This window comes from Notamacropus eugenii, chromosome 3 (genome assembly GCF_028372415.1).
Source record: "Notamacropus eugenii isolate mMacEug1 chromosome 3, mMacEug1.pri_v2, whole genome shotgun sequence".
Lineage (NCBI taxonomy): Eukaryota > Metazoa > Chordata > Mammalia > Diprotodontia > Macropodidae > Notamacropus > Notamacropus eugenii.
The window spans coordinates 19,625,961-19,643,335 of NC_092874.1; the positions used below are offsets into that span (position 1 = coordinate 19,625,961).

General features: G+C 43.0%; 1 protein-coding gene across 3 annotated transcripts in view; it reads left to right on the forward strand.

Moving 5' to 3' along the window:
• The window catches only part of CREB5 (cAMP responsive element binding protein 5), a 488,110-nt gene that overhangs the window by 352,633 nt on the left and 118,102 nt on the right, over positions 1–17,375 (forward strand). The window lies entirely within an intron of this gene.

Genomic DNA, 17,375 nt, shown 5'->3' on the forward strand with positions numbered 1-17,375 from the left:
ACTGCTGTTTGGGGCAGCTGGGGAGAATCTCTGCTGTGATTTTTCTTCATCAGACCATATTCTGCAAGCAACCCCATCTATTTTGCTTGTCTTAATGGTGACTCATCCCAGGAAAATGGGGGTGGGGTGGGGTTGCCGAGCCACTTATCTAGGGGTGTCTGAGGAGCCGCCAAACTATTGTTTCAGGGCCCTGATGGGATTCCATGAGGAAGTGATAACGATTGTATATCGGTTCAACTCCCAGGCGGGCAGTCACTTTCCATTTCCACTTATATCAGGGACTTATTGTGAATATTTGAAACTGACGTTTACTGTGACCATAACCCTACCACAAATTAAACTCAGATCCTGAGTCCCTCCAGGGAAGAATTGGATTAAGCTGTAGAAAGACATCTGAAATGATACTGAATGACATTTTAAACTTGAAACCCACAACCACATTCATCTGAGAGCAGGCAGGAGAAGTAAGACCAGGAGATTGGAGGGACCTTCCTTTGGCAAAATGTGGGCCCACCAAGGGAGGCGGCACTGATGATCCGACAAGAAGTCCCTTGTGATGTCTGATAACAGATTTCATGAGAATAGAGCACTCGCACCTCAGGGGAGACCTCTGGGCTCTCTAATGTTAAGAATATACTCAGCGTATATTCAGTGACTTGTTCAGAGCCCTATAGCCAGGCTGTGTCAGTGGTGGCACTTGAACCTGGGTCTCCCTGGCTTGGAGGCCAGCTTCTACCCACTTAGCAGCCTCTACAACAGCAGCAAGAATGATAAAAAATGGCTAACACTGACCTAGGCCTTTAAGGCTTGCCAAACACTAGACAAAAATCTTTTCTATATCATTGATCCTCATGACAGCTAGGTGAGGTAAGTAATGTTATAATGATTTTGAGGAAGGGAAACTGAGGCAGGTTTCAAGCTCCTGATTCCAAGTTTATCACTATGTGTGTGTGTGTGTGTGTGTGTGTGTGTGTGTGTGATGTTATGGTAGACCCTCTAGTCTTCAGCCTAACCCAACAGGCTGGAAAGGACCTTAGAGATCATCCTATGCAACTTTATCATTTAACAGAGACAGAATCTTAGAGCCCAGGGAGGGAGAAGAGACTTGCCCAAGGTCATATAGACTGCGCATGGTGGCTGTTGAGTCATTTTTCAGTCCTGTTTGACTCTCCGTGACCCCATTTTGGGTTTTCATGACAAAGATACTAGAGTGATTGGCCATTTCCTTCTCTAGCTCATTTTAGTTATGAGGAAACTGAAGTGAGCAGTGACTTGTCCTGGGTTACACAGCTAGTAGGTGTCTGAAACCCAGTTTGAACTCAGGTCCTTCTGACTCCACGACCTGTGCTCACACTGTGCCAATGAGCTACCATTCTGTACATGGTAGACCTGGGATTAAAACTGAGGGCTTTGGAGCCCAAATCCAGGTTTCTCCTTGCTACTTTGTCTCTAAGTTTATTCTGTAACACACAGAGCCTAGAACGAAAATATTGTAATAGGTATTTTTAACTTTTCTGTCCTGGAATCACTGAGCCCCAAAGTCTTGGATCATGCTAGTATCTAGAAAAAAGGGGGGAGGGAATTCTAGGGGTTATATAAATAAGGCCAGTCAAAGATAATTCCTTTCCCTCACTTATCTGGTTATTGCAGGCAGAAGTTTGTTGTTTTTTAGGGGGAGTGGGGGGGGGAAAGGAAAAGATCAAATTACTTGTCTCGGTGTGATACAATAGAAAGTAGCTTAACTTTGGTGTTAGAGGTCCTGGATTTAAATCCTTTCTGACACAGTATTTGTAACTTTGAACATTGATCGTTATGCATTTATTATGCTCCTACTATGTGCTAGGCATTGTGCTGGTGCTAAGGCAAAAATGGAGCAGTCCTTGCCACCAAGGAGATTCCATTCTAACATGGAACTCCTAGAGTAAACACGATGTGTAATCCATGGGGTTTATTGAGTGCATCTTGTGTGCCAGTACTCTGCTTGGTCCTCGAGTGACAAAGGCCAAAACAAACCAGCTTCTGCCCTCGAGGAAGTATTATATCTGGAGAAGTAACACATGTATATATAAGAATAAACAAAATAAAACGAGGTTATTATGCAGGAGAAGGGTAGGGCTTCGCTTAGAAAGGAGACGGTGCCCCTGATTTTTGAAGGAAGCTAGGAACTGAAGATGAGGAAGCAGTCAGTCATTCAAGCACCTACTATGTGTTGAGCAGCGTGCTAAGCTCTGGAGATACAGAGAAAGGAAAAAAAAACTCGTCTCTGCCCTCAAGGAACTCACCTTCCAATGAGGGAGGCAATATGCAGATAATTCTACCCATAGATGATCTCTTCAAAGCAGATGGTCAGTTCAGAGGGAAAGCATTCCGAGAGGACAGGGTCCTGGAAACACCAGGAAAGGCCTCCTGTAGAAAGCAGGATTTTGACTGAGTCTTAAAAGACAGGGAAGTGAAGAGATGATGAATGGTGAGGCGGGAGAGCCTTCCAGACATGGGGGAAGTCACTCTAAAAGCATGAAGATCGGAGGTGAAGTTTTGTGTTTGAGCAACAGCTGAGAAGCCAGTGTCTCTGGATTGTAGAGTATTTGGAGGAGAGTAAAGTTGAGAATTCTGGGAAGGTAAGACGGGGCCAATTTAGGAGCAGAGGACTTTATATTGGATCTCCAGAATTACAGGGAGATCTAGGGATGACTTAGTCATACCTGTATGTATTTTAAGAAAATCATTTTGGCTGCTGAATGACGGACAGGATGGAGTCAATGGGGACTTGATATGGGAGATCAATGGAAGACTGTAGCAATAGTCCAGTTGGGAGGTGATGAGGGCCTGATCCAAGATGGGGGCTGTGTGAGGGGATAGAGGAGGATGTATACAAAGTGTTGTGAAGAAAAAAGTGACAAGGTCGGGGGGTGAGGGAAAAATGGAGTTGAGAACATTCTAGGCATGGGAGATGGAGAGAGAAGATGAAATGTCATGGTTTCTGGAATAATACTGGGACTCATTTTCCCCCTCTATAACATGAGGGCATTGGACTAGAGGACCTCAAAGGCTCCCGCCAGGTCTAAATCTATGATCTGCCATTTGGCATTACTGTGCAAAGATGGCATTTTAGAGCACCTACCATGCTTCATAATTCCAAGCCTATGAGTAAGAATAGGAAAAAAAAACCATTGAAACGTATTTGAAAAGGCTTGTGAGATCTTGGAGGGGATGCCCCAGTATCATTGCTGTGAGCTTTATTATTTTATTAAGTATTTCAGATTAATATCAGCTTAGCTCTGAGCTAAGTGCTTCACAGGCAGTACTGGAGAACTCTGGGGAAAAGTCATGCCAGGTGGTTCAGACAGGTTTCTGTCACACTTCGCCTCCAGCCCCATCCCCACCAATCTCGGATAAATTGATCGTCCCTAAAAAACAGGATATTGTGTCATGGCACTCAGAGCAACTTGACAAACCCAGCCATTACAAACTTCACTGGATGTGTTACTCATGTCCTAGGCTACGATAGGCCACAGTTCAGGAAAGAAAATGGAACTTCCAAAGCCCTTGGAGGGCAGCGTCTTCCCTAAATCTCCCCTCATCAGTATGCAGTTGTGCCTCTTAGCTGAAGAGGATCATGGCATCATCAGACAATCCTTAGAGGCTTTAGAAAGTCTCTCATTTTGTAGATGAGTAAAGTGAGGCCAAGACTTTCTCAAGGTTATGCAGTGCCGAGGTTCAATCCCAGGTCTTCTGACTCCTAATCTGGATAGTTTTTCTTTGTACCAAGCTGCAGTCCTACTGGTGATGATTTTAGGTACTTAATCCAGAGAATGCTCTCAGATATGACTTTTATTGTGGGGGCAAGTGATAGGATCCATCATCCCATTGATATAAGGAACTTCCTTTACCAATGCAAGTGGGCATTGCTTCTCATCTTACAGCCTTACAAAGGATACTCAAAGGAGAAGTTATTTGTCCAGGGTCATATAGCTAGTGTGAGGAGGTGGGACAAGCCCAGGACTTTTCTACTCACCACACTGCATCTCCTAGCTTGATTTAACGTTCAATTTATTGCTAATGGTGGCAATTAGAGGTCCACTAAAGTCCTTTTAGTGTACATCATTGTGGGGTGATGGTGACCCGCTTGAAAAGCACAACTTTTGGCAGTTTCTACTAGTCTGTTAAGTCTTTGGGGATGAACCCAGTGGACCAGCAAGGTCCAGCCTAGCCCAGTTTAAAAAGACTCCTGACCATATTGGCCACAGGGTGATGAATTGTTCGGTCATGATCTCTCTTGAAGACCATCTCCTAAGCCATAGAGGAGAGTGGATCTGCATTGACAGAGTGAGGACAACCAAGGGAATCTGGGCTCCCAGCTCTTTGCATTTGTCCCATATGTGAAATGCTCTCCCTCCTCATCTCTGCTCAACTCAAGGGCCACCTTCTGCAGGAGGCATTTCCTGATCCCTCTTCCCACTCCTCCTGATGCTGCTATCTTTCAGTCCAAGGTCACCTTGTCCTATAGCATGCCCTTTTATATGGGTCTGACAAAATGTAAGTTATGTCTTGTCTTTGTGACCTCATCACTTTGTAAGAGCTTGGCACACAGAAGGTGCCTAATCAGTGCTTTTGGAAGAGAATTGCACTTCCACTTTGCCCTTTAGTGGGACTACCTAGGGTCAATCGATCAATCAACATGCATTTATTCAGTGCCCAATGAATGCCAGCCACTGGGTCAGAGACCTACAGAGAGCGAAACAGTAATGAAATAATCCCTCACTTCTCAGACCTGACATTCTATAAGGGGAGACAACAAAGATATAAATGTGTAAATACCTTTTTTTGAGAAGAGACATAATTTTTGTTTTGGTTTTGGGGCTAGTCCAGATATCCTCTGAGTCCCTAGTCCAGTAAACTGGAAAGCAGAAGTGTCTGGGAGGGCAGGGCAAGGATAGTCAAGGATCACTAGATCATGCCATGTGGAGACTGGCCAAAGCAAGTGGGGATGTTTAGACTAGATAAAACAAAGGGGAGGACATGATGACTGTCTTCATGTATTTGAGGGCCTGTTATATGGAAGCAAGATTAGATTGAGGCTAGAACCCAGAGCAATGGGCCAAAGCTGAAGAGGCAGATTTACAATGGATATTAGAAAAAATTTACCAGTAATAAAAATTGTCCAAAAATGAATAGATTTCCTTGGGATAGAGTGGACTCTTCCTCACTAGAGGTCTTCAGGCAAAGACTGGATGACCTTTCAGTAGAGAATGAATGGTACAGAGGGAGAGATTGGGCAGATTGACTTCTGAGATCCCTGCCAATGCTGGTGACTCAGTGGTTATTGGAAGACAGGATGGGGTGAGGAGTTTTCACTTTCCACAACTTATAATGGATCCAAATAAGGTAGTTAGTAAGCTGCAAGGCCAGGAGAAATTTAACCCAGCCTCTAGACTGAATACTGATAAAAAGAAATGCTATGGATGCCATCAGCCCCAATCCTGAGCTGAACATGATTCCCTTATGGCTGTTCTGTGGAACACCAACTAGGCATATAGAATCTAAGCTTGGAATTATGAAGGCTGTGGATGCATCCCTCTGAGGAAGAGGGAAAACTGACTACCAGCCCAGGAAGCAGGAAGGAAATTCATGGGGACATTGAATGCCTCTCAGCTGAGTGATGAAGGGTTCTCTCCCTTGCCTGAAAGCCACCTGGTGCTGGTCCCTGGCCTGAACAGGATGGTAGAGTCAATGAACTCTCTTCCTGATATAATTCTGTTATTTGGGACTGAGCCCACCCTCATCATCCTTCTTCATTTGTGCTTAATTGAATTTCCTAAGTGTGAACTTTAACCATAAATGAACTCAGCTTAGAAAGCACAGACTGGCTGACTTAAAAAAAAATCCCTCCATTGGGAGTATGAACTATAATTTATACCTTTCCCTTGAGGAATGAAACTCAGCAGTGAACAGTGTGGAAAGGAAAGAGGATCTGATGTCAGAGGACTCCTACCTCTGACAAGTATTACCTTAGGTGACCTTGGCCAAATCATTTAACCCCCTTGGACCTCAGTTTCCCCCTTTGTAAAAGGAGGGAACCATTTATATAGTACCTATTATGAAACAGAAACTGGTACATAATTTTTTAAAATAAATATTATCTCATTCAGGCTCTGTAACATGAAAAAGTCGTAGTGGATGGCGTCTGAGATTGCTCCCAATTCTAGGTCTATGATCCTAGACTCTTAGAAAAGACCTTTAGTCATTTGAGAAGCCTCCTTAAACCACCTCCTCTCAACTGGATTTGTAGAAACTACTTTAACAGGCTTATTTTAGAGATTCAGATTGTACCACGAGGATAAAACCTGAATGAGAATCACAGGATACTAGCTTTAAAGCTGGAAGACGCTTCAGAACTCCTCATTTTACAAGAGAAGAAACCAAGGCCCAGAGAAGGAAGATTACATGGCCAAGGACAACATTAATAAGGAGCAGAGAGTCATAAATTTAGATTAGGTCACCTAATCTTTAGCTCCTTTACTTTGTGTAGAGGAGGACCTGAGAAGCTGGATGTTAAAGGATAGGTGGTAGTAAGAAGCACGGCTCTATCCACTATGCCACTTTGATACTGGAGTTAGTGTTTTCTTTTATTTTTCTAGTTTCACCAAATGAGATTCACTCTACATCTAATCCAGTTTTTCAGCCTGGAATCCATCCTGAAGTTGTCCAGAAAAATGATTTATAGAGTGATTTGTAGAGACAGACCAGTAGCAGGGTTAGGCTTGGCGTTAGGAGAACCTGGGTTCAAATCCTACCTCAGACCTTTACTAGTTGTGTGACTGAGCAAATCTCTTAATTTTTGAACCTCCTTTACCTTATCCGTAAAATGTGGGTCACTATGGCACCCACCCCAGATAATAGTCATGAGGATCAAAGATGATGCACATAGAAAACTTTTCCATCTGTAAAGCACCATATTGATATGAGTTAATGCATCATTATTATTTACAGAAGTTGCCAGGAACTGTTATCCTAACAGAGCCACAGAACCAGAGTTGGCAGAGACCTTCGAGGTCATCTGATCAAACTCTAATTTTATACTAAGAGAAACCGAGGTCTAGAGAAGGAGACTGAGATGCCCAAGGTCACACAGAGTCAGAATTTAAATCTGTGGTCTCTGACTCCAAATTCAATCCCTCTCCATCCACTACCCTCCTGATTGCTCGTCTTGGTTTCAAACCTTTGAAAGCTCTAATAAACATCTCCCCTGAACTGAGAAGGGACATTATGCCCATGGCAAAATTGGATGCAACCAGCCCACAAGCTCTATTACATTTTATTACCAGCATCAGCTGCCTCAGTCATGTTTTCCTTTAAGCTGAAAGAAGTAGGGATTTCAAGGGACTAGGGGCTATTTCTCTAAAAAGATAAAAGTTTCAGTAGTCAAGAGCAATGGAAATGGGCCCCTGGTTTACCTCGGGTGATAGGTTTCCCTTCTGATACCCCTGGTGATAATGATTCCAAAAACGCTTTTGTCAATATCTATAAATCCATGCAAACCCGAGAGGGGATGTTTTAATTGACCATAGTTTGAATGTAACTGATACTCTCCAGTCCAGGGCCTTAAGCATTATTAAGTATAGTATTATTGTAGGGCATTCATCCAATTTTTAAAACATTACATAGATTGGAGACAGATGAGCTTTCCTGAATTATTTTAGGTCTGTTTGGAAAAAATGCCTAAAATAAGGTTTCAAATGGAAATTAATTGAATTGATGTAAAAACAAATGGGTCCAGCAGTCATCAGAGGGCTTGGATTTAAGGGGGCCCGTTGAAAAAGAAACACAGATGACTCAGGGCTAGGGGCGAGAGGGGGGAGGGGCACCGTAACTCTTCAAGAACAGGGCTGTGTTGTGTTAGGGTTTTAGCGGACTGTTAGTATAAATAAGAGATCCAGTTTGGTCATGTAAACCTATTTATTTCTTCCTATTATCCAGCAAAGAAGTACTTTTGATTCTCTATGTACGTGTGTAATGCCCATTGATGGATGAAGAGATCCATAATATTGTCCTGAGGAGGTCAGAGAAGGACTCAAGGAAAAGAGGTGTTCCTTATGACGTCCCAGCAAGCCTTTGCTTCCTGAAGGAGGCTTAATTTTGAGCTGGGGGACCTCAGAGGTCATCTTGTCCCACTCCCCTCATGTTACAGAGGAGGAAACAGTCCCAGAAAGGCTACATGTCACACAGTTAGTTATGGCCAAGACTGACCCTTTGTCCTGTGACTAGTCATTTCACATTGCCCCCAATTCCCTCCTTGAATGAAAAGTGGTCCCCATCGCTGATCCTCTGCAGAATAAACTAGGAAGGGCTTTTGGTCTCAGCAGTATATGGCCTTGGTTGGAAGACAAAATGGTCCCATGGAAAGATATCTGGAGTCAGAGAAATCCTGGGTTCAAACCCAGCCTCTGCCATTTATTCCTTGGGAGACTTTGGAAAATCACTTCACACACATGTGCACACATACACGCTCAGACACAGCACCCCAAGCCTGATCCCCTCCTCTACAAAATGAAGTGTTGGGATTAGATGACCTAGGAGATCCTGTCCAGCTATAAATCAATGATCCCATGAATTTTCTGTTTGCTCCATTTCACTGACTGGTAAGGCATTGTGAAGGTGAAGTCCCAGAGAATGTAACAGAAAGGCAGGACAGCACTAGGTGGGCAGAAAATCGCTGCCAAGGTCAAATGCCCAAAGTCAGTCAATCCATATTTTTTAAGCTGTTGTTCTGAACAACAAGCAGACAGATCCTGCCCTCAAGGAGTTTACATTGTAACGAGAAAGACTACACCTGAAAGGAAGCTGAAAACTAGGGAAAGGAGGAGAAGAAACAGCTTGGAAAGAAATGAGGAGCTGTCTGAGCAGTCTTTGCTTCCTCCTCCTTTCCTTCTTTTCCTTCCTTTTCCTTCTTCCTTCCTTCTTCCTCCTCTCTCTGGCCTTCTTCTTCTTCTCTTCCTCCTCCTCCTTCTCCTATATGTAAATACACACACATTTAAATTCTATCAAAAGCACCTGGCACTGCATTCCCAGTAGCTTGCCTTGAACCTCAAGACAGCTCAAATTTGATAGAGGATTGTGGGTTATTTTCATCCAACTTGCCTGATCTCAGGCAGAATACTCACCATTTCTCCCTGGAGTCAGGAATAGCCAAGTTCAAGTCCGACCTCAGGTATTTATTAGCTGTGTGACTCTGGGCAAGTCACTTCACCCATTTTGCCTCAGTTTCCTCAACTGTAAAATGAGTTGGAGAAAGAGTAGTAAACTACCCCAGGATCTCTCAAGAAAACTCCAAATGGGATCATGGAGACTCAGACACCACTGAAGTGCCTGAACAACAACAATAATGCTGTGAATGCAGAGTTAAGACTAACAGCCAGGGATTTTTGAAACTTGAACCTGACCTGTTTCTCAGCAGCTTCCCAGGGACCAAGTGCTTGCCTTGGAGTCAGGAAAGCCTCGACTCAAATGCTTTGACACTTCCTTGGAGCCTAGATTTAGAGCCAGAATGTTCTTCAGCATCAAAGCCCACATTTTGCTGAGGAAAAACTTAAGGCAGGGGGATGAAGCGGGTTTCCAAGGTCAGGCAGAGAGTGGGGAGCAGAACCAGGATCCTAACCCAAGGAATTGTGATTCAAAACCCAGTGTTCTTTCTACTGTTAGCATGCTACCTATTGATCTGGGCCAAGTCATTTAATTATACTGAACCTCGGTTTCTTTAATTATAAAATTTCAATTATCAAATCACAGAGCTGCGTGTGAGATATTGTATGGAAAATGTTCTGCAACCTTGAAGTTTTGAGGACAATGATTAAGATTTGGGTGCTTCCCTTGGTGTAGGCAGCTCCCAATATGAAACGTGCCTCTACCTATGCAAACTGGCACACAGTATGCAAATAGACTATCTTGGAAAGTTACCTGGAGCACTGAGAGGCTAAGGACTTGCCCAGGGTCACACAGCCTGGATGGTCAGAGGCAGGGCTTAAACATGGTCTTCCTGACTCCAAGGCTGGCTCCTTTCCTCTTGGACATGCTATCTGTCCAATAATTATAAATTACAGTGAGCTGGCAAGGCTCAGTTATTAGGCTATTATATTGGATTATTTTTAGGCTGAGATTCTAGAATTAATCCTAACAATGGGTGATCTTTAATCCACCAAGTTTAAGCTCTTTTGTCCTTGTGGAACAGGGAGCATTCTGTCATTTTCTGTTGCTTCCTAACATACTGTGGCTTCACGAAGACGCTAAAACAAGTCCCCCACCCCCTAGGCTCATGTTGCACCCAAAATCTCTGACAGTCATTTCCTTTTCAGGAGAAGCAGAATTTTTAAAAGTCCCCTCCTGGGGGAAGGGAAAAGGGAAAGTCACTCTCTCTTGTTGCTTATTTCTTCCTCTGAAGATTTAGGGGCTTAGACTCCCCTTCCCCGGCCCCTGACAGAAACTTGTTTGGCAAGTCAGACTATAATTCTTCTCTTAAGAACATCCAAATGAAGTCTCTGTCTCTTTTCATGGATGTGTACTCAGAACATACACAGACTAAAACTCTTCCTTCTGCAGTGTCCTTCCCATGCTTTTGTATGGACTGCGTCCCTCACTTGGAATGGTCACACTTCTGACCCCTTTCTCTCAGAAGGACCCCCTCATGCCTTTAGTTTCAAGAGCTCAGATGCCATGCCCCTCCCTGAGGCTTTTCCCATTCTCCTTCTCCTTCTTCTCCTTCTCATCCTCCTTCTTTCTTCTTCTCCTTCTTCTTCTTCTTCTTCTTCTTCTTCTTCTTCTTCTTCTCTCTGTCTCTCTCTCCCTCTGTCTCTCTCTGTGTGTCTCTCTGTCTCTCACTCTGTGTCTCTCTGTGTCTCTGTGTCTCTCTCTCGCACACACAATTCCTTTAAACTTATTTTTGCATTTACTTGTCAGTATCTATGTAGTCTAAATGTAAACTGTGTAAAATGGCAGATCCTTTAGGTCAGAGACTTTTTGTCTTTGTGTTCACAGGGCCTGACACATATAAGTACATTAATCAACAAGCATTTATTAAGTACCTACTATGTGCTGTGTGCCAAGCTTTATGCTAAAACCTGGAGATATGAAGAAAGGCAAAAGACAGTTCCTGTCCTCAGGGAGCTTACCATCTGATATGGTATACCATGTTGGTATAAGATAGCTCCATTGTGCCTCTAGAGAGAGAGCAAAAGTCAGATTGCAGCAGGTGGGATTTGAGCTGAGCCTTGAAGGAAGGCTGAAGAGCTGAAATAGACATTCAAAATCATTTAGTCTCATGCCAGCAGGTTTCCAGAGGAGACCACTGAAGCCCAGAGATTGACTTGCCCACAGTCATGCAGAGGTGGGATCCAAATTGGATTCTTTTGACCCAACTATCATTCCCAATAAATGCTTGTTGAACTGATACAGTTGCCAATGTTTTATAAAATCCTATTGTACTATTTGTGATTATGCCAGTATTTAGGAAAATTCTGTTACCAGTATTACCAATTCCTAAGAGAAGAGACTGATTTAGACTGACTTTTATGGGCCCCAGGCCACTGAAAATATCCATTTTGTTGATTGAGCTCATGTCTCTTTTTCTCAATTTTTGTCCCTTTCAGCTGGTTCTGAATCTAGCCCTGAATGAAAAAATAAGAGTTCTAAGTCATGGCATTTTAAATGCCTGTTCTAATCTCTTAACTTTACAGATAAAGGAAACTGAGTCTCAGATGGGGTGAATTGCCACAGGCAGCCCAGTCTGTTGACTTCTCCCCTGGCCCCCTTTATACTAAGCTGGGCTGCCTCCCTGCTAGATTCCTCATGTCTCCTGATCTGCCAAGATCTCTGAAATGTTTATGGCTCGCCCTTGATTCTGGCATCTCTCTCCTGCTTTCTGGTTGGCTTAATTAGTTTTATTGTTTATTGTTTTTCCTGTGCTGACCACATGCCTGTGGGACTTTACCTAAGGCACTATGGTCAGTCTGATGCTCATGAGACATCCCTTGGGGACTTGGGAGTGAGAAATCTATAAGGCATAGAAGAGAGATCCTAACATTTAGAGCTGCAAGTTCATTTTAGAGATGAGGAAACAGAGACCAACCAGAGGCAGTAGCTCATCCAACAATATACAGCTAGTAAGTGACAGCGCCAAATTCAAACTCAGGTCTTACGATCCCAAACCTAGTATTCTTTCTGTTACACAAAACCACCTCTGAAGCCTCACCAGATATGTCACACCAAAGCACTAGTCCAGCAGCTCTGGGAGATCGAGCAGGTCAATTCACCCGGACCTCAGGTCCTCATCCATAATGGGAAGGGTCAGGTCTACACCTGGGGTTTTAGAGTCAGCCTATCCTGTCCCAATCAAGGAACAAAAGGAGCCTCAGGCTGACTTTCTGCAGGCTCTCCCACCTTGGTGGGCAGCACATGAGGAGGCAGGGACACGACAAGATTTGCTGTCATCCATGCCTGTTGCTGAAGACGGTAAAAATAGTCTGTCATCTTTGACATTTTAATTGAAAGAAAAGAGAACACGGATCCCAGCCCTAAGCAGTGTGTTTATCCAAGAGTATAAAGAGGAATAATGTGTCTGTTTGGAAAACTCTCAGTTCAACAGGCGCCTTACAGTCATTGAAGAATCCACCCTCAGCTCACACACCTCACCTTGTTCTGAGCCCCAACAATCGTGAGCAGAAATGCTTTGCCTGAAGGCACGTGGTTATTAAAAAGAGAGGATCAGCTTGCTCCAAGTCTGGAATTATTAGCTCATGGTGACAAGCCCACACTAGAGAGAGGGAGAGAAAGAGGGATGAAGGAAGGGGTGGGGGAGGGAGCAAAATGGAAAGAGAAAGAAGGAAAGAGAAGCAGAAAAAGGAAAGATTAAAAAAAGAAAGAGAAGGAAAGAGAATCAGAAAGGACAGAGGAAACAGAGGGAGGACACAGAAAGAAAGAGAAAGAGGAGAGAGAAAGTGAAAGAAGAGAGAAGGAAAGGAAGAAAGCAGAGAAGGAGAAAAATGAGAGAGGTAAGAAGAATAAGGGAGAGGGACAGAAGAAAGAGAAAGGGAAAGGGGGAGGGAAAGAGGAAGGAGAAGAATAGAAAGACAGAAAGAGAGGGAATGGGGCAGAGGGGAAAAGGAAGGTGGGAGAAAGAAAAGAGAAGAGAGGGAAGAGGGGGAAGGAGAGAAGGAAGGAGTAGAGAGTTGAAAGGAAAGAAGAAAAGAGAGAGGAAGCAGGTAGAAAAAGGTCAGGGGAAAAGAAGGAAGAAAGGAAGGAAGGAAAGAAGGGAGGAGGGAACGACCACTGGTTCTTTGTTTTCACATCTGCTACAATTCTACAGTCTTATTTTCGGAGCCTTCATTCTGCATGATTAAAAATAAATTGTAAAGTTTTAAAATTTAATTTATGCATTACATAATATATAAAATTATAAAGTTTTTTTTTTTTAAAGGATAGGAGAAGGAATGTCATTTGAAATGGATTGGTGATCTCTTATTAGTTACGCTGAGGCATCCTAGCGTTGCTCTGAAAAAATCATGGGAATAAAAGATGGGAATGTACCAGGGTTTCTTAATCTGGGGTCTGTTAGGTTTTTTATTTAGTATTTTGGTAGTGATTTCAATATAATTGGTTTCCTTGGTAATCCGATGTCTCATATTTTATGCATTTAAAACCATTCTTCTAAGCAGGGATCCTTGGGTTTCCCCAGAATGTCAGGGCCCATGACACAAAGAAAGGATGAGAAGGTGTAGAATATATTGTGAAAAGTTTCTTCTCACTAAGCTTTAGACTGAGGATCCCTCCCTGCTTCACAGGCAGGTGTGGAGGGAGCATGTTGAAGTCTGAGGCTGCTTCTGGGCTCTGTCAGTCACTGCCTTGTGGGGCACAAAGACACAGTCTCAGAGTTTCAATTTCCATGTCTGAATAATGAGGGAAATCATATCCACCGCCCTACTCTCTGTTGACCTGAAAGGTTTAAACCATCATATGAGTGCAATATATTATCGTAACAATCATAGTGATGTCTGCATATATACAAAGGGAAGTGGAGAATTAAAGCAATTACGCCCATAATTCTGACCCCAAACCACTTTGGCTTCAATTATCTGGATATTTCAGGCAAAAGTGTTTTATGGGCTGATTTATCCTGATAATTGCCTCAATTCTCCACTTATAATCTAATTTTTGTGGGGGGAGGGAAGCTTATAATTTTATCAGTGTGGAAACTCCTTGTAACTTATTCCCAGAGAGTTGTCTGGGACATTGAGGAATGACTTGCTGGGGTCACAGAGCTATTTATCGTGTGTCAAAGGCAAGACTTGAATCTAGGTCTTTCTGATTCCAAATCCAGTCCTGTATCCAGAAAGTAAAGAAGCTACTCTGGTGTTTCATAACATCAAAAATTCACTTTGTAGTGAAAAGTGATAGTTTAAAATACTGTTTTCATTTTTAAAAGCACAAGCCACATCTTTGGCTGAAATTCATTCTTTTGGAGTACTAAAGTATGGGATTAATCTAAATTCAAAGAAACAAGGATCCTCACCCCCTCACACTCTCCTGTGCCAGCTTTGTACGGTGATAGTCGATGTCCATAAAACTGCCCTGGCTTGGGCTTGGGCAAAGAACAACAGACTGAAATCAAAGGACCCAGATTTGGATCCCAGTAACTTAAGGGACTGTACCTTTCTGGGCCTCAGCTTTCCAGTCTGTAAAATTAAGGGGCTGGAGTTAATGAAGGTCCTTTGCAGTTCTAGGATGATCCCGGAGACACTTGGAATACACTAAAAGATGTTTAGAATGATTAAAGAAAGAGTAAAATGTGCTAGGGAAAGACTGCTTGACTTTGAATCAAAAGACATGGGTTCACTTTTGGATTGGGAACTCCCTGTTAGATCTTGGACAAATCACCAACTCCTTGGGCTTCAGCTTCCTCTGCTATTAAAAGGAAGAGACTGGACTCGTGACCCTTCTTTCAAGGACTTCCAGACGTGGGCTTTCCCTCCACTAATGCAAATCTCAACCTGTCTTTAGCTTATTGGTTCAGAAAGTTGAACTTTTTCCTGTGATCACTAGGTGATTATAGAGATGATAAGGAAGTTGAACCTAGTTAGTTCTTCCTGTTTCCAAAGCCAACATGTTTTGTTACACCATGTTGATTCTCCTATGTGTATATAGATTTTTCTTTCTTGTTTTTCCCTACATATTTCATGAGTGTGTGTGTATATATCTAAAGCTTTAGATATTTGTCTGTTAGCCCTTAGAGATGTTCTAGAAATCATAGGCATATAACTCTCTGGATCTGTGCATATTTGTAATTAATATTCCAGCATGTATATGCCTGGGACAGTCAGCTATGCTTTGTAAAGGAGCCTTTTGATCGTTGCTGGCAAAGAAAGTGGCAAAGGCAGTCTTCTCTTGGTGTGTCAGGCTGTATAAACCAGAGAGGGAAGATAGAATCTTGTGGCTCATCTTGGCCTCCCCTCGTCTTCCCTATAATTCAGCTCAGTCCAACAAGCAACCTACTATGTGCCAGGCAGTGGGCTGAGGATACAAAAAACTGAAACCAAGTCTCAAGGAGGATCTGTCCGTCCTACTGGACAAGTAGCCATGATTTCACTGTCCTGCCTATTTCTGATCTTTTTATTTTTTAAGCTGCATTATAATGTAGCGAAGCTTCATAGATAATTCCAGCAGTTAATCTTCGTACTTGTTTCTGTTCTCAAGAGGCTCATGGTCTAAGGGGGGAGAAAACATGCAAACAGCTGTGTACAACGAAGATATATCCAGGATACATTGAAAATGATCAACAGAGGGAAGACACTAGCATTAAGGAGGACGAGGAAAAGGTTTTTGTAGAAGGCGGGATTTTATGTGGGGCTTGAAGGAAGCTGGAGAAGGTAGGAGGTAGAGGTTTGGAGCATTCCAGGCATGGGGCAGGGGGCAGCGAATTCCTCATCTTGGAAATAAATGTCAGCAAGGAAGCCAGGAGTCAGTGACACTTTATATTTCTAAGGGCAAAGCGCAGAGTAAAGTTATCACAAATGAATCACCTGGAATGTCAGGAGATGTTTCATTTTTTTAAAAGCCTTTACACAGATCCCCAGAACTGAGGCACACAGAGAAGGAAGGCCACAAGAGGGAGTGAGCTTATTTGCCATTTTTAATAAACACAAACAATTCTCTTTTCCCTCAGTCCTATGTTCCCTGACTCATTAAATCCATTGAAGGTTTTTTTTTTTCCTTCGCTCTGTGCTCAGACTTTGGTTTCCCCAGAGGGTGACTTGCACAAGTCCTGGAGGTCAGGCCAAAAATCAGAGCATTTCTGTCAAGCAGCCTAACACCTTCGGTTATTGTAAAATGGCTGATTTCTAATTGGGGGCCTGGAATCTCGAGTCTCCCAGTGAAAGCCTGAGTGACAGAGGGTGAAGCTGCCCCTTGTTCTTTATTTGGGGGAAGCTGGGACCAGAGACTTTCCATTTGTTTTCTCATCCCAAGCAAGAAGTTCCAGCAGATTTCTGTTGTGACCTAGCAGATGAAGTTGGCCCTGTAGGGAGTAAGGACATGGGCCTGCCTATGATGAGACCAAGCTTCCAGGAGAGGACTGTGACAGAGGGCATAACACAAATTATTTCTAGACTGGAAAAAAGATGATCTTGGGAGGACAAATTTGACAATGTTCCAGCCTAAGTCCCTAGAAAAAAGATTTAGAGCTGGAAGGGCCCGGAGGGGTCATCTCATCCAACTCCCTCATTGTACTGATGAGAAAAGGAAGGAGGAAAAAGGTCAAGTTGAAGGCAACATGGTACAGTAAAAAGGGACTGCCTTTGGGATCTGAGGGTCTGGATTCAGATCCCAGCTCTGCTATTTATGAACATTGCAGCCCTGGACAAGTCATTTCTCTTCTTGGGCCTCAGTTTCCTCATCTGTAAAATGAAAGAGTTGGACTAGATGACCTCTGACCTTCCCTCAAACTCTAAATCTAAATTCTGACAATCTTGTGTCTTGGTAAAGTTCACACATGTAGTAATTGACAGAGGTTTGTTTTTTTCAACATTTAAATATATTTTATTAAGTTAAATATTTCCCAATTACATGTAAAAAAAAAATTCATTAAAAAATGAGTTCTAAATTCTCTCCCTCCCCCATCTCTTGAGAAGGCAGCAATTTGATATTGATCATACGTGTGAATATTTCCATATTAGCCATGTTGCACAAGAAGCACACACACACAATTGGACTTCAGTCTGCACTCAGAGTCCATCAGTTCTCTCTCTGGAGGCAGATAGCATATTTCGTCATGAGTCATTTGGAATTGTCCTGGATTATTGTACTGCTGAGAATAGCCAAGTCATTTACAGTTT